The following is a 25,509-nucleotide window of genomic DNA, read 5'->3' on the forward strand; positions in this document are numbered from 1 at the left end:
ATGTGGGTCGGCTGGCCCACCTGCACTTCTCCCAGCGGTGGTAGCCTTTCCAGCCCTGAGCCACGCCCGACCCTCAGCGGGAGAAGCGCACCTGCCTCCTGCTTCCTGGGGACTCTCTGCTCCCACCTGCAGCGAAGAGGCGGCTCTGGATGCGCACTGGGCCTCAGAAAGGGCAGCGTGGGGTGGCGGTGTGGGGCGGAGTACTGCCGTGGGGAGTCAGTCGTGGGTTTCTTTGGGGTAGGGCCCGTGGTGGGGAGCAGGGAAAGTGGGAAGGGAGCCGCGCTCCTCGGTTGTGCCATCATTGGTGTCCGCCTCGGAGTACAAAACTTGTTCAGGCGTAGCTTTCTGAGTTTCTGCTTGTAGCCCCACCTAGGAAATGGGGTCCGCTCCCTTATCTTTTTGTTGTTAGGTTATGATTCTCAGCGACCCTAGGTACGACAGAATGAAACACTACCCAGCCCTGCGACATCCTCACAATCGTTCTTGTGCTTGAACCCATTGTTGCACCGATTGTGTCAATCTATCTCGTTGAGGCTCTTCCTCTTTTTCACTAACCCTCTACTTTATCAAGCAAGATGTCCTTCTCCAGGGACTGGTCCATCCTGATAACACGTCCAATGTGTGTGAGAGGAAGACTTGCCATCCTTGCTTCTAAGGAGGATTCAGGCTATACTTCTTCTGAAAGAGATTGGTTCATTCTTCTGGCAGCCCATGGTATGTTCAATGTTGTTCACCAGTACCACAATTTAAAGGCATCAATTCTTCTGTCTTCTTTATTTAATGTTCAGCTTTCCATGCATACAAGGCGATTGAAATTACCAGGGCTTGGATCAGGCACACCTTAGTCCTTAAAGTGACTTCTTGGCTTTTTAACTCTTTTGCAGGAGATTTGCCCAATGCAATGAGTCTTTTGATTTCTTAACTGCTGCTTCCATGGGCATTGTGTTCCAACAACTGCTTCTAGTCTATGTACAGGTTCCACAAGACCACAATTACGTGTTCTAGAATTCCAATTCCTCTTAATGTTACCCATAAGTTGTTATGTCCTATACAGTTGAATGCCTTTGTATAGACAATAAAACACAGGTAAACATCTTTCTGGTATTCTCTGTTTTCAGCCAAGATCCATCTGACATAAGCAATGATATCCCTCATTTCACGTTCTTTTCTGAATACAGTTTGAATTTCAGGCAGTTCCCTGTGGATGTATGCTGAAGTCACTGTTGAATGATTTTCAACAAAATTTTACTTGTGCATGATATTAGTTATATTGTTTGATGATTTCTGCATTTGGTTGGATTACCTTTCTTTGGAATGGGCACAAGTATGGATTTCTTCCAGTCAGTTGGCCAAGTGAAGCCTTCCAAATTTCTTGGCATAGATGACTCAGCCCCTCTAGCACTGGATCTGTTTGTTGAAACATTTTAATTGGTATTCCATCAATTCTTGGAGGCTTGTTTTTCACCAATGCCTTCAGTGCAGTTTGAACTTCTTCCTTCAGTACCATCAGTTCTTGATCATGTGCTACCTTCTGAAATGTTAGAAATGTCAACCAATTATTTTTGTTTCAGTGACTCTGTGTATTCTTTTCATCTTCTTTTGATGCTTCCTGCATCACTTAATGTTTTCCCTGTATAATCCTTCAATATTTCAACTCAAGGCTTCAATTTTCTCTTCATTTCTTTCAGCTTGGGAAATGTCGAGAGTGTTCTCCCCTCTTTTAGTTTTCTAACTCTAGGCCTTTGCTCCTTTCACTATGTCTTTGTCTTATTGAAAGAATACTTTGTCTTACTGAAAGAATAGTAACTTCATATATTCATATATTCTTCATGTACATTTTTCAAGGAACATTTTCCTACATTTAGCTTTGAACCACAGGAAGTTTAGGACAGAGGTCGGACTGAGCGCCTAAGAGTGTGCGCTCTCACCAGCCTGAATGGAAAGAGCATCTAACTCATGTGGTATGAAGGAGAGTCTTCAGAAGGGCAATACCTCAACAGTGTGTCCACATTAGCCTTAGACTAAGGATTTTCTGAACCCACCTAACAAAGCTTAAAAGCCAGCCTAGAAAGAATCAAACTATTTCCAAGTAACTTAACAGCATCCCAGAGCAGAGTCCAAAATTATTTAAAGGATTACATAAAAATATTTTTTTAAATACTTAACATAAAATTCATAATGCCTGGCATCTAATAAAAGTTATTAGGTATGCCAAGAGTGGAGTCCTGGTGCCAGATGATATGATCCATAACCATTAGAAAAGTGAGTCAACAGAAATAGACACAGAAATAACCTAGATGAGAGAATCAATAGACAAAATATGTGGGCATTATGAACACACTGTGTACGTTCAGAAAAATGGAGGAAAGCATGAACTTGATGAGAGAAATGAAAGACATATATGTATGACTCGAATAAACTTGTAGAATTGAAAAATACGCTGGATGATTTTATCAGTTAATTGGGCACAGCAACATAAATTATTCAAAATGAAACCCAGAAGGAAAAAAGAATTAAAATGAAAAGAACAGAGTATCAATTGACCTGTGAGAAAACATCAAGTGGCCTAATGTCCATGTAACTGTAGTCCTCAGAAACAGAGCAGCTGGAGTGACAAAAAAAGTTTGAAGAGCTAACAACAATAGTCCCAAGGGGAATGGTCCTGGCCCCTCCTTGTGGCCGCTGTGGAGACAGCACATAGGGATCTATCTGTACAACTAGAGGAGCCACTGGATACCAAAGAGGATAGCAAAGAGGTTGGTCAAGGGTAGCAACAAGGAAAACTAGGCAATGTGTAGGACCTTAAAATAAGAACTTGTATGACCTATGGACTGAGCTAGCTTGAAGAGTAAGAGCTGAGAGCTGCTCTTCTCCTTAGCATGGAAGATTGCCCAGCTATATCTGAGCCAACACTGAAGGCAACGTTTGGCGAGTTGCTGATGAGGAAGCTGACACTTGCAGAGTTTAATGGATTTCCTTCGTCTCAGGATTGTTTAGCACTAAACCATGTCCTGTCCTCTCAGTTGTTGATGCTTCAGAGCGTGAGCTATAGAGACAGTTATATGTGGGAGGATCTTCAAGTCTATTAGTCCATCTGCTCAGCTCATGAAAAGGGGGATAATGGTTGCTTGTTTGCTTCAAAATTGCCCCAATAACATTTTTATAATCTTACAGTGAAAGGATTGTAGAATGTAACACAAACCCCAGGATCTTTAAAGAGTGATACATAGGAGTACATCAAAATTTCAATTCAAATAAAAAACATTCTACGTAACAAAGAAATTATTTTTATTTTGTATGTATTTTTATCTAAGTACTATATGCCCAATAGTTTGTTATGAAAAACAGAAGTGCCCTGATCCCTTTCTACATTTCCTGTTCTCCAGCGATAACCACTTTCAACCCATATAACCAATTAGGTGGCTCTCTCTCTCTCTCTACCTCTAAAGAAACATTGCTATGCCATGATTTCCCAGTTTTCACTCCAGGCCCTGCAGACACCCTGCAAGGGGAAAAGTGCTGTGCATTTGGGTGGATGGGTGCACCACCTGCTGTTCAATACCAAGGGAGCCCACAAGGTGCTTCACTTGGCTTCCACTTACGTGCCAACCAACTTAATCCACTTCACCCCTCCACACAGGGAAAGGAAACTTTGCAAGAACAAATGCCAGGCAAGCAGCTTTGAGGTTTATCGGTGGAACCGGGTTCTCGGGTGGGACAGGAAGGCACGGGAGCGCTCCTGAGTGAGGAGCCACGGTGGTCCACACCCAGCAACTGACACCGCTGCTGTGAACGCCCAGGCCCCTGCCTTCCACCCCCTACTTCCCCCCTTTTTCTTTCCTATTCTCTTCTCTGTTCTTTCCAGTCTGTTCTCCTTCCTCAGCTATTTTCTGTGGGTTTCTGGGACGTCAGTTGCTGAGGAGGAGATGAGAGGAAAAGGGGACCAGCCGAGGTGGAAAAGGCCACGAGGAGCAGGGATCTGGAGCAGTCACACTTCTTGCCTCCCGGCCCTAAACCTTCCTAGCTCCTAAATGAAGATCAGAGGTGGGACGAGGAAAGGGGAGTAACAAGTTTCATTCACAATCTAAGGAATTTTTTTTTTTTTAAATCCTTCATCTAGGGTAAATACTAAGGTTCCACCAAGACTTGAACTCGGATTGCTGGATTCAGAGTCCAGAGTGCTCACCGTTACACCATGGAACCACCGTGAAACTTTGTATCTATATTGCAGTACTAATCCCCAAATCAACTGCACACCGAGTCGATTCTGACTCCTATCTATGATCATTTCAATAAAAGAAAAAAAAAAAGAGAAAACCTCTTGCCATCCAATGGATTCCGAATCACAGGGACCCTGTATGAGCATCTCAGTAGAGGTGTGTGAATACTCATTTAGCATGCATAGTTTCCAGGACTAATCTCAAGGCAGTCCTCAGTCAGACAGGACTTGAGGATCGTTGACCTGTTTGAGTGGATCCATCCACCTTGCTTTCTTTCTGCACCTCCCTTTTTATTGACTTCTATCATTTCATTTCCATCTCAGGAAATTGAGGTAAAATCCACTTTGGGTTTAGGGCAATGGCACAGCTCTTTAAGCCTCTGTCATAAATCACATACTTGGCCTCATTTACCAGAGTTCCCTGTCCGAAGGTGAAATTTCTGCAAACAGTGTTATTTTCCTTTTCTCTGCCTTCACCCATTTCTCATTGCCCAGGGAGGGCAGATGATTGTCAGGGCAGGACTTGGGACTTCCTGGGCGGCTTGTCCAAACAGCACCTATTACTCTCCAAAGCCACCACAGCTTCCTACGTGCAATATAGAAAGGTGTCTCAGCAGTGTTTTATCTGAGGAGTGGGTTTGGTAGGCAGGAGAACTCTCATTTTCTTCTTTATACATTTCTTTTTGATAAGTTTTTCTTACAACAAACATATTTGTTAGATATACAACAACAACAAAAAAAAACCTTGTTTAACATTTCTACACTCAAACAAACCAGACTAACCTCATCTGCTGTGACTCAAAATTGACCACATGCTGTTGAGGCTACAAGACAGGGCTCTGACACCTATACATACAGCTGCAGTCTGTTTTCTGAGAGCTTGGCCACATCCATTACATTCCAATTTCTCAATGTATCATGACTCAGAAACCTCACAGTTTTTTGTTTTTTATAAGTGCAGTAAAGATTTAACTTCTTCCAAAGAAGTGAGTCTTTGCCCTTAGTTTCTTGGAGATAACTCTAAACCAAAACCAAAACCAAAATAAAAACAAACAAAAAAATTAAACCCTTTTCTGTCAGATTGATTCTGACTCCTAGTAACCCTATAGGACAGGGTAGAACAGCCCAATAGGGCTTCCAAGGATGTAACTCTTCACCCACACCGATTGCTACATCTTTCTCCCTTAGAGGGGTTGGTGGGTTCAAACCATCAAGCTTTTGGTTAGAAGCCCAGCACTTACCCACTGTTTCTCCAGTGCTCCTTGAGATAACTCTAAATGCTTGGAATTTGCTGAGTAATTGAGATGCCTTTGTTTTCTGTAGGCCTCCAGACCACACTTGAGGGTTTATTCTAATAAGGTGACTCAAGTTGGGGCTGGCAAAGCTAGAAAGAGGAACTCCTGATATCAGCCAGCCTGGGGCAGGGAAGTGCGGAGAATGGGGGAAAAAATTCATTCAAGCATGCCTAAGTAATGAGGCTTAGAAAAAGGCTTTGGACACAGATGCTCCATGGGCTTCCTGATTGGTGAGAGACATCTATGCACATGCAAGGGTAGTGTAGCCCTTTTTGAGACAAGGACTCTCCACATTCAGAACCTTCCCAGTCCTTGCCCTATGTGTCTCCTCTTTTGTATTTTTTTTTGCTATAAAACCGTAATTATAAGTATAGGACTTTCTGTGAATTCTGTGAGTCATTCCAGTGAATTATCAAACCTGAGCCAGCAGGTCAGAAGTGAGGGGAATGAGCTCCTCCCAGCTTATGGCTGGCATTCTGAAGGGGTAGAGGGAACTTCTGAATATGTAGCCAGCTGGTCAGAAGTGAGTGGATCACGAGGACTCCCAAGGTTGCAGCTGGTATCTGTGCCCTTTACTTGTGAGGTCTGCTCTAGCTCCAGGTGCGCAGAGTCAGAGGAAGATGCTGCATGTGTACCAGGTGTCAGAACAAAAGTAGAACAGAATTGAATTGATAGTAGGTAGATTTGGGTTGATCAATAAATATTTGGAGTTAGAGAAGTGGGAATTGATTTGAGCTTTTCCTACATGTAAATATATCAAAGTATCCAGAGGCACTCATTGTTGTGTCACAGGCCATGTGTATCCAAGTTGCCTTACCGTATTGTCTCATTATTTCATTTATGTACACAAAACAGCACAACACTAAATACCTGTATAATAGATGTAAACTTTGTATTTAAATTATATACATAGTTTAAATACCTTACAAAATTCCCTTTCTTCTTCCTAAGGCTAGTTTGTACCTTTGAAAAGCGAGTTTGATCACTTGGGCTAATGATTTCAAAATGGTTAGACTGCATATAAGACATTAAAGAATGACCTGGTCATGCAGACACAAAATGGAGTTCTATGTGGCCAAAATGTGAGGATCTCTATGGACTGCTGTTGAGTTATTGCTAGGAAAAATTGTTTATGTGAAAAAAAAAAAAGCAAAACAAGAAGTGCAAAAAAAGTATACAGTATTCTACCTTTTCTTTAAGAAAGGAGAGGATAGATATATTTGTACTTATTATTAATACATGCTTATTTTTCAGGAAGGTTAAGCCAGAAGGTAACAAAAATGTTTTCTTCTAGGGAATGTGGTTTAAGCTATAGAAGTGATGGTGAGGCTTTGCTAAATATTATCTTTTTTTATATAGTTTTGATTTTTAAATGATGTGATGTTTTACATTTTCAAAAAAAGAAGAAAAAGAAAACACTACAATTGGTAAAAGTGGAACCAGTTAAATTTAACTGTATATCAAAATGACAATACAATCACACAGAAAATAATCAAGTAGATTTGAAATGCAGTTCTCTGTGATTCATAGTGGTGTATATTCTTATGTCAGAAGAATCTGCAAAGAAATTTTGAACTTTGCTTTGCAGATTTATTGTTGATAGTCATGTTGATGGAATAATTTGGAAACATTTTGTGTGTATTATAGGATAGCACACATGAGTAAATGTATTAAAAATTGTTTGGAATCAGGGTTATCAACACGAGAGAGAAGAGATAAAAATATGGACTAGGGGAAGTTGAGGAAGAACCTCTTGGTGCTGGATTGGGATTGAAAGTGTCAGTATAAGCTCATGAATTAAATATGAATATTTGCTCACCATGTCCACTTACGGAGCCTAGAAGCAATGTTGCCTAGGGGCTACATCTTTGTTGTGAATGCCATTCTCCACCAAAACAACCAGATTCCTTGGAGAAATGGGTGATTTTGGAAAGTTGAACTTGGAACTTCTTGTTCCAGAAAGGAAGAATGTGCTCCTTGATTCATGGAAATACGTAAAAAAATCACAGGCACCAGCTTGAAAAGATCCAATCTGGTCGAAAATGAGAGAATTTGAGCATCAAAAACAATAATAGTAATGGATAATAACACATTGACCTAATAAAAAGAAGCCATGAGTTCATAGAATCTAAGATTGGGGAGGGAAGTGCTACAATAAAATAAGATTGGCGGGGGGGAGCTCTAAATAAAAAGCTTTGACTAGAGAAAACTGCACTCCTACTGATAAAAAATAGTCCTGCATCCCCTCAGATTGTGGCAGTGTATTCTGATATTCAGGTGGCCTGCATTAGTGTGCGGAGAAGAAAAGGCCGAGAGGAGGTAGGAGAAGCAGCAGCAAGGAAAGAAGAAAAGGAAGAGAGAAACCGGGAAAAGTTTAAGAACTGCGCAATTGGGAGAGAGGCACATGGCCCCACTCACTTAGCAGTTTAAACCAATGTTTTCATGTACTTATGAAAACTGAAATCTCATTCATGTCAGTGTTTGAATAATTGAGGGTAATAGAGTTAAAGGCAAGTCTATCTATAACTAAGGTGTGAGTAGGCCGACAGACTTATTTCTGTGCATTTGATGGGTTTTGTTTTTATTCTTTGAATTTTTTGGTTTTTCTATGACTGTATCTAGGAAAGACTTAGGGTGTGGTAGCTTTATTTTGGAGCCCTGATGGCACAGTGGTTAAGAGCTCTGCTGCTAAGCAAGAGGTTGGCAGTTCAAGTCCACCAGCGGCTCCTTGGAAACCCTACGGGGAAGTTCTACTCTGTCCTACAGTGTAGTTATGAGTCAGAATTGACTTGATGGCATTGTGTTTTTTTTTTTTTTTTTCTGGTTTTAGCTTTGTTTTATTTCTAGAAGGCAAAAACATGGTTAATTTTCCTCAAACAATATTATTGAGTGTCTATCATGCAATTTCCAATGAAAGTTTCTCAATTTAATTAAAAAAAAACTATTTTATTTAGTCAGGCATGAATCAATTCATTAAAGCACTGTTTTTCAAACTCATCTGCTGTCTACATACGTCAGAATCATCCAGATAGCTTGGTAAAAAGTAAAGATTCCAGGCACAAGGATTGGTCTTCATTTGCCTGCAGCAACAAAGGAAGAAGGAGAGTCAGCAATAGGAGGATAAAATAGAATAGGTGGCTAATTGCCTCCATGAACAACCACCTCCTTTTTATTGAGATGGGAAGAAAAGGATTGTGCCTAGCTATATTGTACATTTTGATCAAAGATTCTATGAAAGAATCCTGATCAAAAGGGGGAAAACATAGAACAGAATTTCAAATTCTCCTGGAATCAGATATTCCGGAACCATGGAGGCTGGACGAACCCCTGAAACTATTACCCTCAAGTAATCTTTAAACCTTCAATAAAGATGTCCCCTGAAGTCTTCTCAAAACCAAAAAATAGCTTAGCTCAACCAGTAAAGAATGTCTGCCTTGAGCATTATGCTCTTTTAAGATCTATTTATATGGATCAAACTGACAATAGCCACTTAAAAGATTAGATAGGAAACTTGGGGGGCAGTGAGTTAATGTTAATGGGGAAGGAACAACTCAGAAAGGAGGGTTGCACAACTTAAAGAATGTAATCCATGTCGCGAAATTGTACATGTAGAAACTGTGGAATTGGTACATGTTTTGCTGTGTATATTCTCACCACCACCAACAAAAAGTAAAATAAATTATTTAAAAAAAAAAAAAAAGCAGATTCTAAGACCTAAAGGCTATGAAATCACTGGAAGAGGAGCCCAGGAATTTTCTCCCAAAAACACTCTGGTAATTCCAGAGCACATGAATTAGAGAACTGTGTGGACTTTCGTATAATATATGGTTTGGGGAGCAAAGACCACATTCTTCAACTTACACCTCAATCACTAGAGTGTGACCTTTTCGAAGGCAGTGATTGTATTCCCATCTTTGTACCCTCAGACTAGAATCTGGCCCAGGACTAGGAAATAAGATAGGAGGGGAAAAAAAAACTCACAATTACTTATTTACAAATAGTTTGCCTTAAAGCCAGTAAAAGGGCTAAACTATCTACCTAGTTCCCTCCCACGTTGAACAGGTAACTATAGTACTATCAGGGCAGGCCCACATTTCTAGGTGCTTTAGGGACCAGCGATGGCTTTGCTTCCTGCTTGGCTCCAGGTAGACAGTCTGCACAGCGGGAGTGTATGAGTCTTTACCTATCAAATTCTATGAGAGTCCCCTGTGCTGGGTCCAAGAAGTGTTAGCAAGGCTGCTACCTCTATGATTTAAAAAGTAAATCTGAGCTAAATAGCATAACCATGTGGAAAAAGTATGCATCAAAACAGGTAATAAGTGAAAATACGGGAAGATGATAATAAACAGAAGGGGTGTTCATAAGTCATGAAGGGGCGGTCATGATTCCAGGGAGGATTGTAATCATACCATTTCTAGGAAAGTGTCTTTCAGCCAGAAAATAATACTCTTAGATATTGCTTGTAGATCTGACACTGACTAATGCTGAAAAAAACTTACAGACCTTTTTTACAGAAGACAGAAGCTGGATTCCTGCTGATTTGAAGGAGCAAAAGCAGCCTTACTTACCTCATGCACCCAGCCCTTTCCTTCACCCTGGAGAATAGGCCCAGAAAAGGTGGATTTTGAGAATAGAGCCAATAAAACAAAACAAAAACAGAAGTGCAACTCCAGCTCAACCCTATGATCCTGTAATTAAGATCTCAAAACCTAAGGTCTGAATGGACACAGGTTTCTGAGTTGAGGAGATCCCTGCACTTTTACCAGGAGAAGCCTTTGCCTAAGTTCAGAGACCAGGAAAACGGGATTGTGTTGATGAAAGTGTGAACCTGACTGTGGAGGAAAACCTGAATTCCTGACTGACTGGATATGGGATGAGAAAGACCTATGTCAAAGAGAACTATCACCATCGGTTGGAATTGACACCACAACAACCGATTGGTTTGGTTATTTTGGGGGATGGGAGGATGATGGATTTGGCATCAACTAGTGGGGGAAAAACTTTAGGTGCAGCAAATTTTAGGGGGAAGATCTGAAGTTCGGTTCAGGGTTCCCACTTCCCCCACTCCAGAGCCCTGCTGGAAAGCGATTTCGATCCAAGCTGTCTCCTTTTCTGCATCCGAGTCCTTTTTGAGTTTGGAGGTAATGGTCTAGGTGCTGGGCCTTCACTTTCTTCTCATCCAGGGCGCCTCCTCTCCCACCTCTGGCGGCAACCTCGCACGCTGCCAGGCTGCGCGGCGCGCTCTGCACCTGCTGCAGAACGAAGGTGCATCTCTAGGTCAGGTCTGAGGTGTCCGGCCGGGACTAGCCAAATCGCTCCAAGACTTGTGGGCCTGATGTGCCCCTCCGGCGCCGACTGGCGGGCAGACCGCCAGGCTTTTCGCGTGCTGACTCCTTTTTTGATGGAAAAAAAAAAAAAAAATGGAAGCAGGGAGGAAATGCTCTGTGGGGAGTGCAGGGAGGGCTACTTCTGGGAGCCAGGGCAAGCAGCACAATTCCCGGGCCTTCATGCAAAGGATATCCTCACCCGAGGGGTCGTACTCAATTGTTATCCTTTATTTTGAATTCTGTCAATAAAAAATTTTGTGCAAATTCGCTTCCTTCTTGTGTGAGTACCTACATAATATCCTTGATTTTGCCTCTTGGCCTGCAAAGCCCAAAATATTCACTGTCTGGTCCATTACAGAAAAAAAGGTTGCTGACCTCTGCACTAACAATGCCCAACACTCCACAGGAAGGACACCCAGAGATCTCTTTTGCCCATATCCAGGTCTTGACCAATTTTTTCTGACAACCAATAGAATTCCTTATTTGGTTTGTTCTGTGGCATCCCTAGGGCTGGTGTCATCTAGTGTGGTAACATCTCCTCTTTATTGTGAAAATATGTACGACACATTTGCCAGTTTAACATTTTTCAGGTGCATAATTCACTGCTCTGAATTAGGTTAATCATTATGTGCAACCATCACCCATAATCCTTGCCAAGTCTGTCATCATCACGAACAGAAACTCACTGCTTCCTAAATAGTGACTCCCTTTTGCCCCCTCCGTCGCACCGTGGTAACTACTAATAAACTTTAGTCTCTATCCATTTGCCTAGTTTTGTTATTTCACGTAGGTGTGATCATACACTACCCTTTTGTAACTGACTTATTCCACTCAGCGTAATGTTTTCAAGGTTCACTCATGTTGTAGCATGTATCAGGACTTCTTTTCTCTTTTGGCTGAGTAGTATTTCACTGTATGTATATACCACATTTTGTTTATTCATTCATCCATCAAAAATGAAAAATTTTTTAATAAAAAATTTAATTAAAAAAATTAAAACTGAACATTATGTCAAATGACTATGCTGGTGCAGCGGTTAACCAAAAGGTTGGTAGTTCGAACCTACCAGGTGCTCCTTGGAAACTCTCTGGGGTAGTTCTACCGTGTCCTAAAGGGCCACTATGAGTCGGAATCCTCTCGGTGGCAACAGGTTTTTTTTTTTTTTTTATGTGATATTTATTCCAGTTTGGGAAATTCAAATAATTCAGGATGTTGAACTAGTCTGGGATGCTGATTAAAGTTTGGGAAATTCAAATAATTCAGGATGTTGAACTAGTCTGGGATGCTGATAAAAAAAAAAAAAAAAAAAATTTTTTTTTTTAAGCTCTCCCAAAATCAACCCTGGAGGAATTATAGGATCAAGAGGGAAATATTATTTCCAGGAAGTATAAAGAATTGTAAACTTTTTGAGAGACTGCAAAGAAGCCCTGGTGGTGCAACGGTTAAGTGCTCGGCTGCTTAACTGGTCAGTGGTCTGCTCCCGTAAAGATTAAAGGAGAACTAAACCCGTTCACAAAGACTTTCTTCTGACTCACAGGGTAGAACTGCCCCCATAGGGTTTCCAAGGCCACGTCTTACTTCTAAGGAGCGGCTGGAGGGTTCCAACTGCTGACCTTTTGGTTAGCAGCCAAGCACTTAACTACTGTATCACCAAGGCTCATTCCATAAAGATTATAACCTAGGAAACCCTATGGGCAGTTCTACTCTGCCATTTGGGGTTGCCATGAGTCGAGATCGTCTCCACAGCACCCCTCAACTACAACTACAACAACAAAGAGACTACGGGCTATTTTGAACCATTGAGTGAAAGGTCAGGTGCAGAGGTAGCGGACATAGGACAAGATGGAGAAAAGCATTTGAAGTTCTGTGCTTAAATCTCACTCCAACGGCCTGGGTCAATCACTTCTTGCTCCTTCAAGAAAGAATCAGGTTCACTGAAACCACCAATGTGGTAGCTCTGATATAATATCTGGGGACCATACAAGCTTTGCTGAAGAAAAGAGTTGATGAAAAAGTTGTGGACAAACCACATGGCCCCAGGTATTCCTTTTCCAGAATCTCCTGCTTCAAACCCCCAGAGCCAAGGATTGCCATGGCCCCCTCCTAATGCTGCTTAACCATAAGCATTAAAAACGATACCCTGACGTGCAGATTTACCCGGTGGAGTGTAAAACAAACAAGAGTGAGAAAAGTGATTTTCCTGTACATGTTGTTCTCCACTTACGCCTCCTTTTTGTCCTTAATTTTACCAAGAGCAGCAGAGCTTCAGGAAGGAAGATCTCGGGCCCCTCCACACAGCTCACCTCATCTCGAGAATTTCCTCTGCCACAAGCCTCCCTCTTCTTTGGGCACCAAAGGCCTCCCCCACAGGGGTATCTGCCCAGCCCACAGCTTCTCTGCTTTCAGGAATTTCATTTCTTGTTCTCCACTCCATAGTGAGATATGGCCCAGTGTTCAGTTCAAGTTCTAGGACTTGAATCAATGACCAAATGACACTTTAGATTCCAGGGATTAGTGAAGAGAAGATATAAAAGTAACAATGGTTTGAATTTCAAGTACATAAAACCCCAGAGACTCACTCACCTCAATTGTCATTTCAAAGACTGGGTCTGGCCATGTGATTGCTGCCCTGCATGCCCAGTACTAACCCCTGCAGGATCACTGCAGGTCCCAGTTCAGATGGACCCAAAGTGGCAGTTCACATTGACTCCTTAAAGTCTTCTGCTCTAGAAATAACACCAGATGTATAGTTCGCATTTTCCTTCCTTTCCCGTTCCTGAGCCAGAGGGCAAAATGACCTGTGCTGCCCGTGCAATGGGTAATCCAGCAGAGCAGGAAATGGAACTGTTTTGGGCACATGAAGGAGGGAGTGGGGCAGGGGCAGGGACGGGGAGGAAGCTTTGCATTGGCTGGGAGTAGAATCCAAGTCTCCTGTATGGGAGGCAAGAATTGTACCACTGAACCACCAATGCTTCTCTGGGGACACTTTTCCTACTGACGGTGCTATGGCTATTCAGAAAACGACTCCGGCAGGACTTGGAAAAAGCAGTTCTAAAATAGGTTTAAACAGTGTTCTCTTTGGAAGAAATAGCTAAGACCTATAAAAGATGCCCAGGACACAGGGTTTCAGGCAACACTCTAAAGTTATTGCATTCAAAAAAAATGATTTGATTTGAAAGAGGCTAATTCAGAAATTGGCTCTTTCCAACTGGATAATACCCGTTGCCATCGCATTCTGACTCATACCAGAGCAATTCTTTAGGACAGAGTAGAGCTGCCCCGTAGGGTTTCCAAGGAGCAGCTGGTGGATTCAAATTGCGGAATTGGTTACCACCCAAGCTCTTAACCAGTGCGTCACCAGGGCTCCAGCTGGGCAATACACCTTGTCTTAGTTTCCTAGTGCTCCTGTATCAGGAATACCACAAGGAGAAGGTGTTCACGGACAGCAACTTATTTTCTCATAGTTTCAGAGGCTAGAAGTCCAAATTTAGGGCCCTGGTTCTGGGAGAAGGCCCTATCAGCCCCGGGAAAAAATCCTTGTCTCTTTCAGCTTCTCTTCCTTGGTTTCTTGGTAATCTCCGAGTGGCATCAATCTTTCTCCATATGTGCTTCCTTGCTTTTATGCCTAATCTGCTCTTTTTAGATCTCAAAATTGATTGGCTTAAGACGCAACCTATACCGATTCCACCTCATTAACATAACAAATAAAACCCTATTCCCAAGTGGAATTACAAACACAAGTATAGGGGTTAGGCTTTACACCACGTATCTTTTAGGTACACAATTCAATCCATAACAAACCTCAGTACAGAAACATCAGAAATCATTGAGTCCCTTGTCTCTGGTCCTAAATCTGCATGAACCTAAGAGAACGTCATTTATTCACTGGCTGATGCAACCTCTTTGCCCTCTGATTGCTTGGTGCCTCCCATCGCTTTCCTTCCAACCTTAAGATGGGTTCCAGTTTTTTCCCAGACAGGTTCAGGAGGCTGGATGTTTGGGGATGTGTCTGAGGTACTCCAGGAGGTCTAGGTGATTCTTGAGCTTCTCTTCTATGAAGTCTTTTTTGAGTCCCTGGAAAAGACCAAAGATTGAAAGCTCCCTGTTTTTGGGAGCTGTGTTAACTGACACAGGAAACACAGGGTGGAGAGGAGGAGTGTGCTGTCACATTGTAGGGAGAGCAACTAGGGTCATATAACCATGTACATGTAAGTTTTTGTATGAGAAACTAATTTGAATTGTGAACTTTCACTTAAGACACAATGAAAAAAAAAAGGTCCTGTTTTTAAACTATTATGTGTTACAGAGACCTACAAAAAAGCAAGGAAGTGAAAAGTCACTCCAAGATTTCTTCCCTTTACCACCCCTCTTTAGTCACTCAAGGATGTCAGTTCAGGGAAAAACAAGGCTATTGGGATTGTTATGAGATATGGAGGCAACCTTGAATTTGGAACACTAATGGTTCAGCGGTAGTACAGGAACACCCAATTTTAATTCCTGGTCAATGTGTGGTTCCTATTCTTTCCGCCACAGTTCATTTACTGCCTCTGGGTGCCACTGCACAAGTTTTTATTGTGCGTACCAGACCAGAGCAGCAACCCTTTTTCTACTTCTGCTGGACTTGTTATTCCATAGGCAAATCTGGTCTACACTGACATCCAGCAGCCAGGAGCAACCCTGCTGTCAATGAGGAAGTGTGGAGAACTGGGTAGTGATACTGGAATCAAAAGTGTTCAAGAGTTTGCCTATACAGTAGTTTGGCAGCCTAGGGGACCAGGATGTGATCCTAAAGGAATTAGTGCTTGACCTGAGGTGCAATAACCACCCCTGCAGCGTGTCTTACAAGCTGGGAAGTAAGTTCTGCTGTGTTACAGTATTATGAAACTTAGAAATAATGTTCTTGTCACATTTGCCTGTTCTCCAGGGAGATGCAAGGAGCCCAGGCAAAGAATAATAACGTCACTGTTACTCTGTGATTCGCATGCTGGGCCTTGGACTAGGCACTGTGCTCGCCTCACTGTGGGGAATCAAGCAACTGAGTCTCCAGGAAAGAGAGTAGCTTTGAGGTGGTACAGACACCTAGTGGTGGTAAAAGTGTTAGAGACTATGGCCTTAGGGGTCAGAGAGGAGTGAGGATTGTGGGTAATAATCAGACGCAGTCAGTAGGACCCTTAGACCAGAGCCTGGATGAATCAAGAGCCTGTTATCTTCAACTACACCAGCTTTGTGTGCTCAGCTGCCCTCAGCAGAGTCATCTGATGCCAGAGAGCAGTGGGGCATCCAAGGAGGAGCGAAGCTGAGCAAAGCGCTGGCATCTGCAGTGGCCCTGATCTAGACAGAAATAAGAATGTATAGAGACAAAGCAGAAGAGAAGGGTGGGCAGAAGCAGTGAGACTCTGCCTGGATCTGTGCACCACATATCATGAGTGCATTTATTAAAAATTGTCAGCTTATGTTTGGAGGTAGAAATGTAAACTAGGCTTTTAACTGGAGTAAATATAAATATTGACTTCAAGAAAGGTATGCATTAGTTGCTGTGGAGTCGATTACGACTCATGGCAGCCTCGTGTGTGCAGAGTAGAACTGCTATGTAGGGTTTTCAAGGTTGTGACCTTTGAGAAGCAGATCACCTGTCTTCTGAGACGCCTCTGGCTGGACTCAAACTGCCCAGTTGAACACTTAGCTCTTTGCATCAACCAGGGACTCCTGAGGAACACTACCTCAACCAGATGACCAAAATTAACATCGACAGTGGTGAATCACATTGATATGATGTGATGGAATAGCGTTTTACCTTCCCAAACACATACCCCCAGTCTAATCATGAGAAAAACATCACACAAATCCTAATTGAGGGACATTCTTCAAAATACCTGACCAGAACTCCTTAGAATTGTCAAACCATCACACACAAGGGAAGTTTGAGGAATCGTCACAGTTAAGGGGAGCTTAAGGAGACATGACAATTGAATATAATGATGTCCTGGAAGAGAAAAAGGATATCAAGCAAAAGCTAAGGATACCTGAATAAAATATGTACTTCAGTTAATAAGAATGTATCAATATTGGTTCATTAATTGCATCAAATGTGCTAAGATATTAATAATAGGGGAAACTGGTTGTGAAATGTATGTGAAAGTTCAGTGCTACTGTCTCAACTTTTCTATATGTATAAATGTAACCTAAGATAAAATATTTATTTTAAAAGTTAAAAAAAAAGTTAAGCCAATTAAAATTGAAGAGGCTCTCTTCACAAAAGAAGATTTTTTAATACCCAAAAGGCATAAGAAAAAACCTTCAACAGCATCACTCATAATGGAGACAAAAATTTAAGTCACCATGTGTCTTAGTCATCAAGTACTGCCATAAAAGAAATACCACAAGTGGATGGCTTTAACAAAGAGAAATTTATTTTCTCACAATCCAGCAGGCTGCGAGTCCAAATTGAGGGTATTGGCTCCAGTGAAAGGCTTTCTCTCTCTCTCTGTCAGCTCTGCAGGAAGGTTCTTGTCCTGAATCTTCCCCTGGTTGAGGAGCTTCTCAGGGAAAGGGACCCTGTGTCCAAAGGACGCGCTGTGCTCCTGGAGCTACTTTCTTGGTGGTATGAGTTCCCCAACTGTCTGCTTCCTTCCCTTTCCTTTTATCTCTTCAGAGATAAGAGGTGGTGCAGGCCACAACCCAGGGAAACTCTCTTTACCTTGGGTCGGGTGGTGACCCAAGTAAGGGTGGTTTTACAATCCCACCCTAAACCTCTTAAACATTAAATTACAATCACAAAATTGAGGACAACCACACAATACTGGGAATCATGGCCTAACCAAGTTGATACACATTTATTTTTGGGGACACAATTCAATCCATGACACCATGGTATGCCATCATACACCCATCAAAAAAAATGGGCAAAACATAAAAAACAGAGAACACCAAGTACTGACAAGAATGCGCATCAAAGGTAGCTCTTGTTGCTATTAAAGCCGTAAAATAGCACAACCAATCTGGAAGACTCCAAAACCCAGCGATTCCACTAATAGGTACATACCCAAAAGAAATGAATGCACATATCCACAAAAAGACTTGTACAAGAATTTTCATAGCAGCCTTGTTCACAATAGCCAAAACTAGAAATGACCCAATTGTTCATCAACTGTCTTTTATTCACACATTGAAATTACACTCACCAATAACACCAAAATAATACACACACATGCATGCACCAACATGGATATATCTCAAAAACACTAAAAAAAAAAAAAAAATTTAGGTTGCATTAAAAAAAAAAAGACAATCACAAAAAAGTATAGTCATTTATGTAAATTTCAATAATAGTCAAAACTGTGGAGATAGAAAACAGAATGGTGATTGCCTAAGTGGGAGTGAGTTAAAGATTGACTGGAAAAGTGTTCAAAAGATCTTTGTGGGTTGATGGAAACCTGTAACTTGATCTAGGTGATGGTTATGTTTGTCAAGACTCATCAGAATGTGTACATAAGATTTGTGCATTTTACTGTATGTGAATTATACTTCAATAATTTACTGTTATAAAAAAGGGGAGACTTTGACGGCATCAAGTTTAGATTTTCTTTATTGCAAAATTTCCTGTTGCAGTGGGAATTCTTATTTCTATTTTTGTCTGTAAGGTCCACACTGATATTTGAAAAAACTCGACCAAAAAAAAAAAGGGGGGGGGTGGTTATGACTACACATTTCATTAGTGGAAACTATGGACAGCCTTCACCTTTTGGGATAGTTTGTGCACATGCTCAGACATTAGGCAAGTCCGGGGCTTCCAGATGATCACGATGCAGGTGTGTGCACTGTAGGGTTTCCTTCCTCTCTTCTGACAGCGGATTGCTCGCGGAAGGCAGCACTAAGGAAACCTCTCTGGCCTCAGGTAATGGGCGCAGCCAGTACAGAAATGAACAAGTGAAAGGAAAAGATGAGCCAGGCTCAGCCATGGTAGACACCAGACATTGCCGTGACTTGGATTCGAACTGAAAACTTGCTACAGCCAAGATGCAGAGTACTAACCGCTATACGATCACGGTGCGCCACAAGCTCCTGGCAACCTCTGTGTTTCCTTTAATATTATTGACGTAAAAACCTTCACAATATGTTGCTGATTTGTTCTTGGACAGATACAGGTCCCCCTGCTTTTCTCTCTTTCATGTCTTCTCTACGTTTCTCCTGCCTCATTATGCTACACAATGAAACTAATGTTCTCTGTGGCCTTTGGCTGGAGGAGAGTGGTTATTGCCTAAAAGTTTTCTGTCTTGCTAAGCTGTCCTTTTCCTACTCTTAGATGGGACAGGATTTTGTTGGAACTTTTTTCGTATTCCAGTTTGCCGGCTTCATCAGCTCCAAGTCAGGGATATGTGATATCCCGTTTCATTCCTGATACTGGTGATTTGTATCCTCTCTCTTTTCTTTGTCAAGTTTATGGATCTTTTCAGAAAACCAGTGTTTGTTCCATTGGTTTTCTCTGTTGTTTTTTTGCTTTTTTATGTCATTGGCTTCTGCTCTTATCTTTATTTCCTGTTGCGTTTGCATTGGGTTAATTTTACTCTTCTCGTTTCTTGAGGTGGTAGCTTAAGGTTATTGACTTGAGACTCTTTTCTAATATAAGCATTTAGTGCCATGAAATTCCCTCCCAGCACTGCTTTAGCTGTTCCTCACAAATTATGATATGTTGCATTTTTATTCAATACACTTATACCAAGTACTGGAATGGCTGGGTAGTGGGATAGGTGCAAGTTTCGATTCACCAGAAGGTGCCAAACAGTTTTCTAGAAGGGAATTCTAATCAGCAGTAACTTACGCCACATCTTGGCAGGACTATTGTGTTCTCTGTCTTTTAAATGTTGCCTATGCTGGTGGGTGCGTAATGCTATTTCATTGAGGTTTTTTGTTTGTTTGTTTCATTCCAGGTGATTTTTAAATTTTATTTGATTGTTGTTGAGCGTATACACAGCAAAACAGGTGCAGGAGCTCTGGTGGTGCAGTGATTAAGCATTCAGTTGCTAACCAAAGAGTTGGCAGTTCAAATCCACCAGCCATTCCTTGGAAACCCAATGGGGCAGTTTGTACTCTGTCCTATAGGGTTCCTTTGAGTCCGAATTGACTCGATGGCAATAGTTTTTTTGTTTTTGGTATATGCAGGTGTATATATATATGTAAGTGTATGCATCCATCCATATTCATATATACAACAAAGCACATAGGTGGCACAAACACGGATACTTATTAAACACCTTGTGGGATTGGTTTATGGGGTCTGAAGGCTTAGGACCATATAGTCTTGTGGAACAACTCAGTCAATTGGCATAATATAGTACATTAAGTTTTTGTTCTACGTCCTAGTTTGTTGAGTAACGTCTGGGGTCTTAAAAGCTTGAGAGCAGCCATCTAACATACCACTATTGTTCTCTATGCATGTGGAGCAAAAGAGAGTAAAGGAAACCAAAGCTCAGAGAAGAAACCAGTCCACAGGACTAGTAGTCTACATAAACTACGACCTCATCTACCCTGAGACCAGAGGAACTAGATGGTAGCTAGCTACCACTACTGACAGTTCTGATCAGGAGCGCAACCGATGGATTCTGATAGAATGGGAGCAAAATGTGGAACAGAACTCAAGTTCTTAAAAAGTCCACACTTACTGGACTGTGAAGTACTCTTAAACCTTGAAACAAAACTATTCCGTGAGGTCATTATCTAGTTAATAATACATTGGCTCATAAAATAAACAATATCACCTGTGCATACCATACTCCTTAAAAAATAAAAATACATCATCTGTATGAGTTCAAAAGGTCAACACTTACTCTAGAGTCCAAAAGGTCTACACTTACTCTAAAGCAAAGATGATAAGGCAAGGCGGCAGGGAAATTAGATTACTGGAAACTGAACAACCCGATGGAAATAATGAGAAAGTTGACACGCTGTGTAAAATGTAACCATTGTTACTGAACAAATCATGTAGAAATTTTTAAATGGGAGCTTAATTTACTGTATAAATTTTAACTGAAAACACAATAGAATATTATTTTTTTAAAAAAAGAGAACATAATGCTCAAGGCAGATATTTTTTACTAGTTAAGCTAAAGTATTATTTGGTTTTAAGAGGACTTCAGGGAGTGTTTTTGGTTTAAGGTTTAAAGATTATCTCAGGGCAATAGCTTCAGGGGTTCATCCACCCTCCATGGCTCTACAAAAGCTAGAGTCCATGAGAATTTGAAATTTTGTTCTGCATTTCCCCCCTTTTGATCAGGATTCCTCTATAGAATCCTGGATAAAAATTCAGTAATGATAACCCAACACCATCCAGGTCTTCCAGTCTCATGGCAAAGGCGGCAGTTGTTCATCCTTGAGCTTTTAACTTGTGTTTCCATAACGAGTTATGATGTTGAATATACTTTCTTGTGTCTTTTGGCCATTAAGAAATCTCCTTTCATGAAGAAAGCCTACTCAAGTATCCTACCCACTTTTAATTAGCTTGGCTCTTTATTATCGATTTCTAAAAATTCTCTATATACTCAAGATTTGAGTCATTTATTCAGGTAAGATGTTTTCCTTATTTCTAACCATAAATTTGCAAACACACATGTTATTTAAAATTTTCTGTTTTTTTCTAGGAAGAAAGAGTTCTACTAGTGTCCCTAATTTGCTACACTGTTGGGTATGATGTTGGAAATTAAAAGTTGAGGGAGGGTTGACTTTTTCTGCCCATGTAAGAAGATGCGGGAAGAGGTTGAGATACAGAAAAATAGGCTCGAACAAGAAAATTGATTTTAGGGTTTGGTAGTGAATGTCAGATTTTGTTTGGTTGTCATTTGTGTATACCTAATTTTTCTTTGCCATGTTTGTAATATGATGCAGGTGTGCTTGATTTACTTGTTAATTTTTTTTTTAAATAAAATGCATATGCATGACTAAATAAAATGACTGCTATACTTCAAATATTCATTAGTGGACCTCCCAGACTCATCTAACCTAGACTCACCTAAGGTTCCACAGACTGTGCATTGGGCCCATCTAATAATTAAAGGGATGGAAGGGATGGGACAATCTCAACAGTAATTGCTTTCCCTACTGTGGTGGTTTTCACATTTCCTTCACACCTAATTCTTTCTTCAAATAAGAGTAATTGAAAAAAAATTTGGTTTCAGGTTTGGAACCCACAGAAATTTGGGGTAGGGAAGTTCAAGTGCTACTTAGCTGGGAAAACCTGGGGATTGCTTACTCACTGGCAACAGGCCAAGGGTTTCTCTTTTTGTCTGCTTTGGCAACTGGAGATGGGATTCACTAAATGCCTGTAAGAACAAAATATACCATCTTCTGTAGGGAAAGTCCTATATGAAAAATATTCTTTGCAAGGAGAATACAAAGGATATTTTTAGAGTTTAATGCAACCCAGAAATAAATATTAGCCCATAAATTCCCCAAAATTGATCAGAAGCCTATGAATTAGGAGTAAATATGATCTGATTTATTCTGCTTTATCTGACTACTTGTGTAATCTATTTTCCTTTTAATTCCTTTTATTGGAAAATTAATTTTTTCCTGACACTCTTGAGTAGGTTAGATGAAGGTAAACATTTAATTTTTTTTAATGCTCTGGCCTGGAGAACCAAGAAGGAAGAGTCAATAGGAAAATGAAGGTGATGATATTAGAAGGAAGTAGGTGTGTGTGTGTTTGTACGATTTTAGAAACATAGTCTAAGAATCTTGGAACTTGATATTTATTCCTGAATTTCCTGCCTCATTCAGACCTGGGGACTCTGGTAGTGACCTTTGTGGATGTCATCAACAGTGGTGCAGTGCTTTGTTTAGAGAATGCGGTGACAACTTGGACCTGACTTGAGAACTCGGGGGCCATGCAGAAGGCAACCAACCACTACAGCGAGCAGATAGCTCAGTGCTTGAGGCTTCCTACAGATACACTCCAGGAGCTTCTGGATGCTCACATGGCCTGTGAGAAGGAAGTCATCGCAGTCTTCATGGAGCACTGCTTCAAAGATGAAAATCACGAGTTCCAGAAGATGCTCGTGGTACTTAATCATAATATTTACCTTTTGTGACTCTTCCCATTAAGGAATGAAGCCTACAGGTGCCTTTATTGTCCCCATGGCTTATTTCTAACTTGAAGAATAAAGTAGTCTGAGCTATAGGGGGCTATATTTTCCCTAAAGTTTGTACACTTTATCTAGAAATCGAGATGATCACTGAACAAGATCAATATAGATATCATCTTATGTGAATAATTCTATGGATTCGAAGCCTGCACAAAGCAGCCAAAAGTCATTCCTGAACTTGTTGCTTTTCTGAACACACTCTCTCATTCCTTAGGACCAACATTTCTCTTATCAGAGCCTCATTTCAGGCTATCCTTAAAGTTTAATGCTCTTGTATCATTGAAGATAGAGTCACTGACTGCTATAGGTGCAAAGAATCATAGAGGTTATTTATTGCCACCCCATCATTTCATGGACAAGGAAACTGAGGCCCAGGCAGGTTAGGAAAATTTTCACAGTTGGGAGTAGATTAAGTCCCCTGATTCCTGATTCATTGCATGCCCTTGTTGTTGTTGTTAGGTGCCATTGAGTTGATTTTTACTTATGTCAACAATCAACAATTCTGGTTTCTTTAAAATTTTATCTCCGCAGTTCCTTTCTTCTGATGAGTTTCCTCTACATTTCTCTTGCAGGAAATCATAGAAAAGAAAAAGGAGGATTTCTTGCTGCAGAATGAAGAGGAATCTTGTAGATACTGTTGGGATAGGCTGAAGCAGCTTTCAAAAGCCCTGGTGGAAAGTATTTCAGCTGGAATTTTCTTTGTCCCTGGAGGGCACAAGTTCTACATAGAAGCAAAGAAAAAGACTGAACAAGACTATTCTCAAGTGCCTGGGAAAGGAGTAAAGGTGAGGAGCAAGGGGAGCACAAGGAAGCCTACAGAACAGAATCAAGGGGTCCCTGAAACCTGATAATGCAACACCATCTGTAAGGAAGAAGCATGGTGATATCATAAAACCTTTAACTTTCAAAGTCCATTATTTATTTACTCTTGTATATAAATGTTTGGCAATAGAAATGTTCATTTCCAAAGAAAGAATACGGAAATCAGAAATCCAGGAGAGACAGAACAGAAATTATTCATTCCCTTCATCGAACCAGGAGACAGACATTGTGCCAAGGGCTGAGGATTTACAAGTAAAATCAGAGTCTTTGCACTGAGGGTGGATCAAAAGTGAGAAAGAGTCAAATAAATAGACAATTGCATACATTGCATACAGAGCTCTCAGCTATGAACCTGTGGTCCTGAACTGCACCAGTCATGGTAAGAAATATGAGGGTAAAAATACAACTAAAATAAATATATTGAAGACTTTTTTTTCTCATGTGACAGGCAATGATAAGCACTTTGCCTGGAGGTTTTAATTTAATCTTCCCAATAAGGTTAAGAAGCATCTACTCATACTCTTCACGTTTTACAGATGGGAGCTGGGGAGGCACAGGCAGGCTAAATACTTTGCCTAGAGTTACACAGCCAGCAAGTGTCAGGGGAGAGCAGCAGCAAGGATTATAGGCAGTGTTTCCCATTGATTGAGAAGATGGTCTAGGAAACCTTCCGGAAAAGGAAGGTAACGTAAATTTTGAAGTATTTGTACATGTTATCAAAGTTGAGATGTTACATGAAGGGAGAAGCCCTAGGTAAAAAAAAAAAAAAAAAAAATAGGTAGGTGTATAAATATGTAAAAGCACCCGAGGGTGTGTGTTTGTACAACTGTGCGTGGTTCTGACTGGCTAGAACCTAAGGCGGTGGTGGGGAGCAGCACTGGAGGGGGGATTGAAGGAAGAGAGGAAAGGGGTTAGGAGGGTCTCTGCTTACACGAAGAAGCTTGGACTTTGTAGGGGTATGCTGGAGGCTTTCAGCAGGAAGCAAAAATGACATGGGCCGACTTGCTTATGCAGCACTAATCTCCTCAGTGGAAATTTCTTTGGTCTTTCTTGGTTCCTCAGGCAAATGAGGTCCTCCAGAACTTCCTGCAGTCTCAGAGGCAAATAGAAAATTTTATTCTGCAGTCAAAGCCCTCACAAATGCAGAGAAGGCCATAGCAGGTACAGTGGCAGGGCTTAGCCCACAGTGGGTGGGGAGGTTCCTGCAATGCCCTCTGAGGAATCTGAGAGGAAGATCTTCCTGAGACAATGAGCTTCCTTTCCTTCTGTGGAACACGCACTCTGCTGAATCTGAAAATAAGGAGATTGTGGCTGTAAGTCCCCCTGGACAGGCAGGGTCTTTCTGATCATATTTTCAAACCTGCTCTTGATGTCCAAATTGATATTGGGTGAATTCAGGATTTCTCACCTCTCTTTCAAATTTTGTTTGGTCTCTGATTTCAGGTAGGTAGAGCTCAGGCCTGAACTACTATTTTCTTCCCTTTCTAAAATCTTCATGGGCAGTGGGGCAAACCAAGAAGGAGGCAGCTGAGATAGGACAGGAACTTCTAAGACAGAAACAGATGGAGCAGCAGCAGCAGCAGCAGGAAGAGGCTCAAGAGAGGAGTTTAGAGGAAAACAAGTGGCAAATGAAAGAGAAACTGGAGAAGGGAAGAGAGAACTATATTAGAGAGATACAAAGGACAATGGAGCATAAGCTGGGACCTTGGTAG

The 25,509-nt window shown here is 41.2% G+C and overlaps 1 non-coding gene and 1 pseudogene across 1 annotated transcript; one reads left to right on the forward strand and one right to left on the reverse strand.

Annotated features, from left to right (window-relative positions):
• On the forward strand, positions 1 to 25,509 carry LOC126071359 (guanylate-binding protein 4-like; annotated as a pseudogene).
• TRNAQ-CUG (transfer RNA glutamine (anticodon CUG)) lies at positions 4,132 to 4,203 on the reverse strand. Its single transcript has one exon. It is a non-coding gene; the product is annotated as a tRNA-Gln (tRNA).

Source organism: Elephas maximus, chromosome 3 (genome assembly GCF_024166365.1).
Source record: "Elephas maximus indicus isolate mEleMax1 chromosome 3, mEleMax1 primary haplotype, whole genome shotgun sequence".
NCBI classification, from domain to species: domain Eukaryota; kingdom Metazoa; phylum Chordata; class Mammalia; order Proboscidea; family Elephantidae; genus Elephas; species Elephas maximus.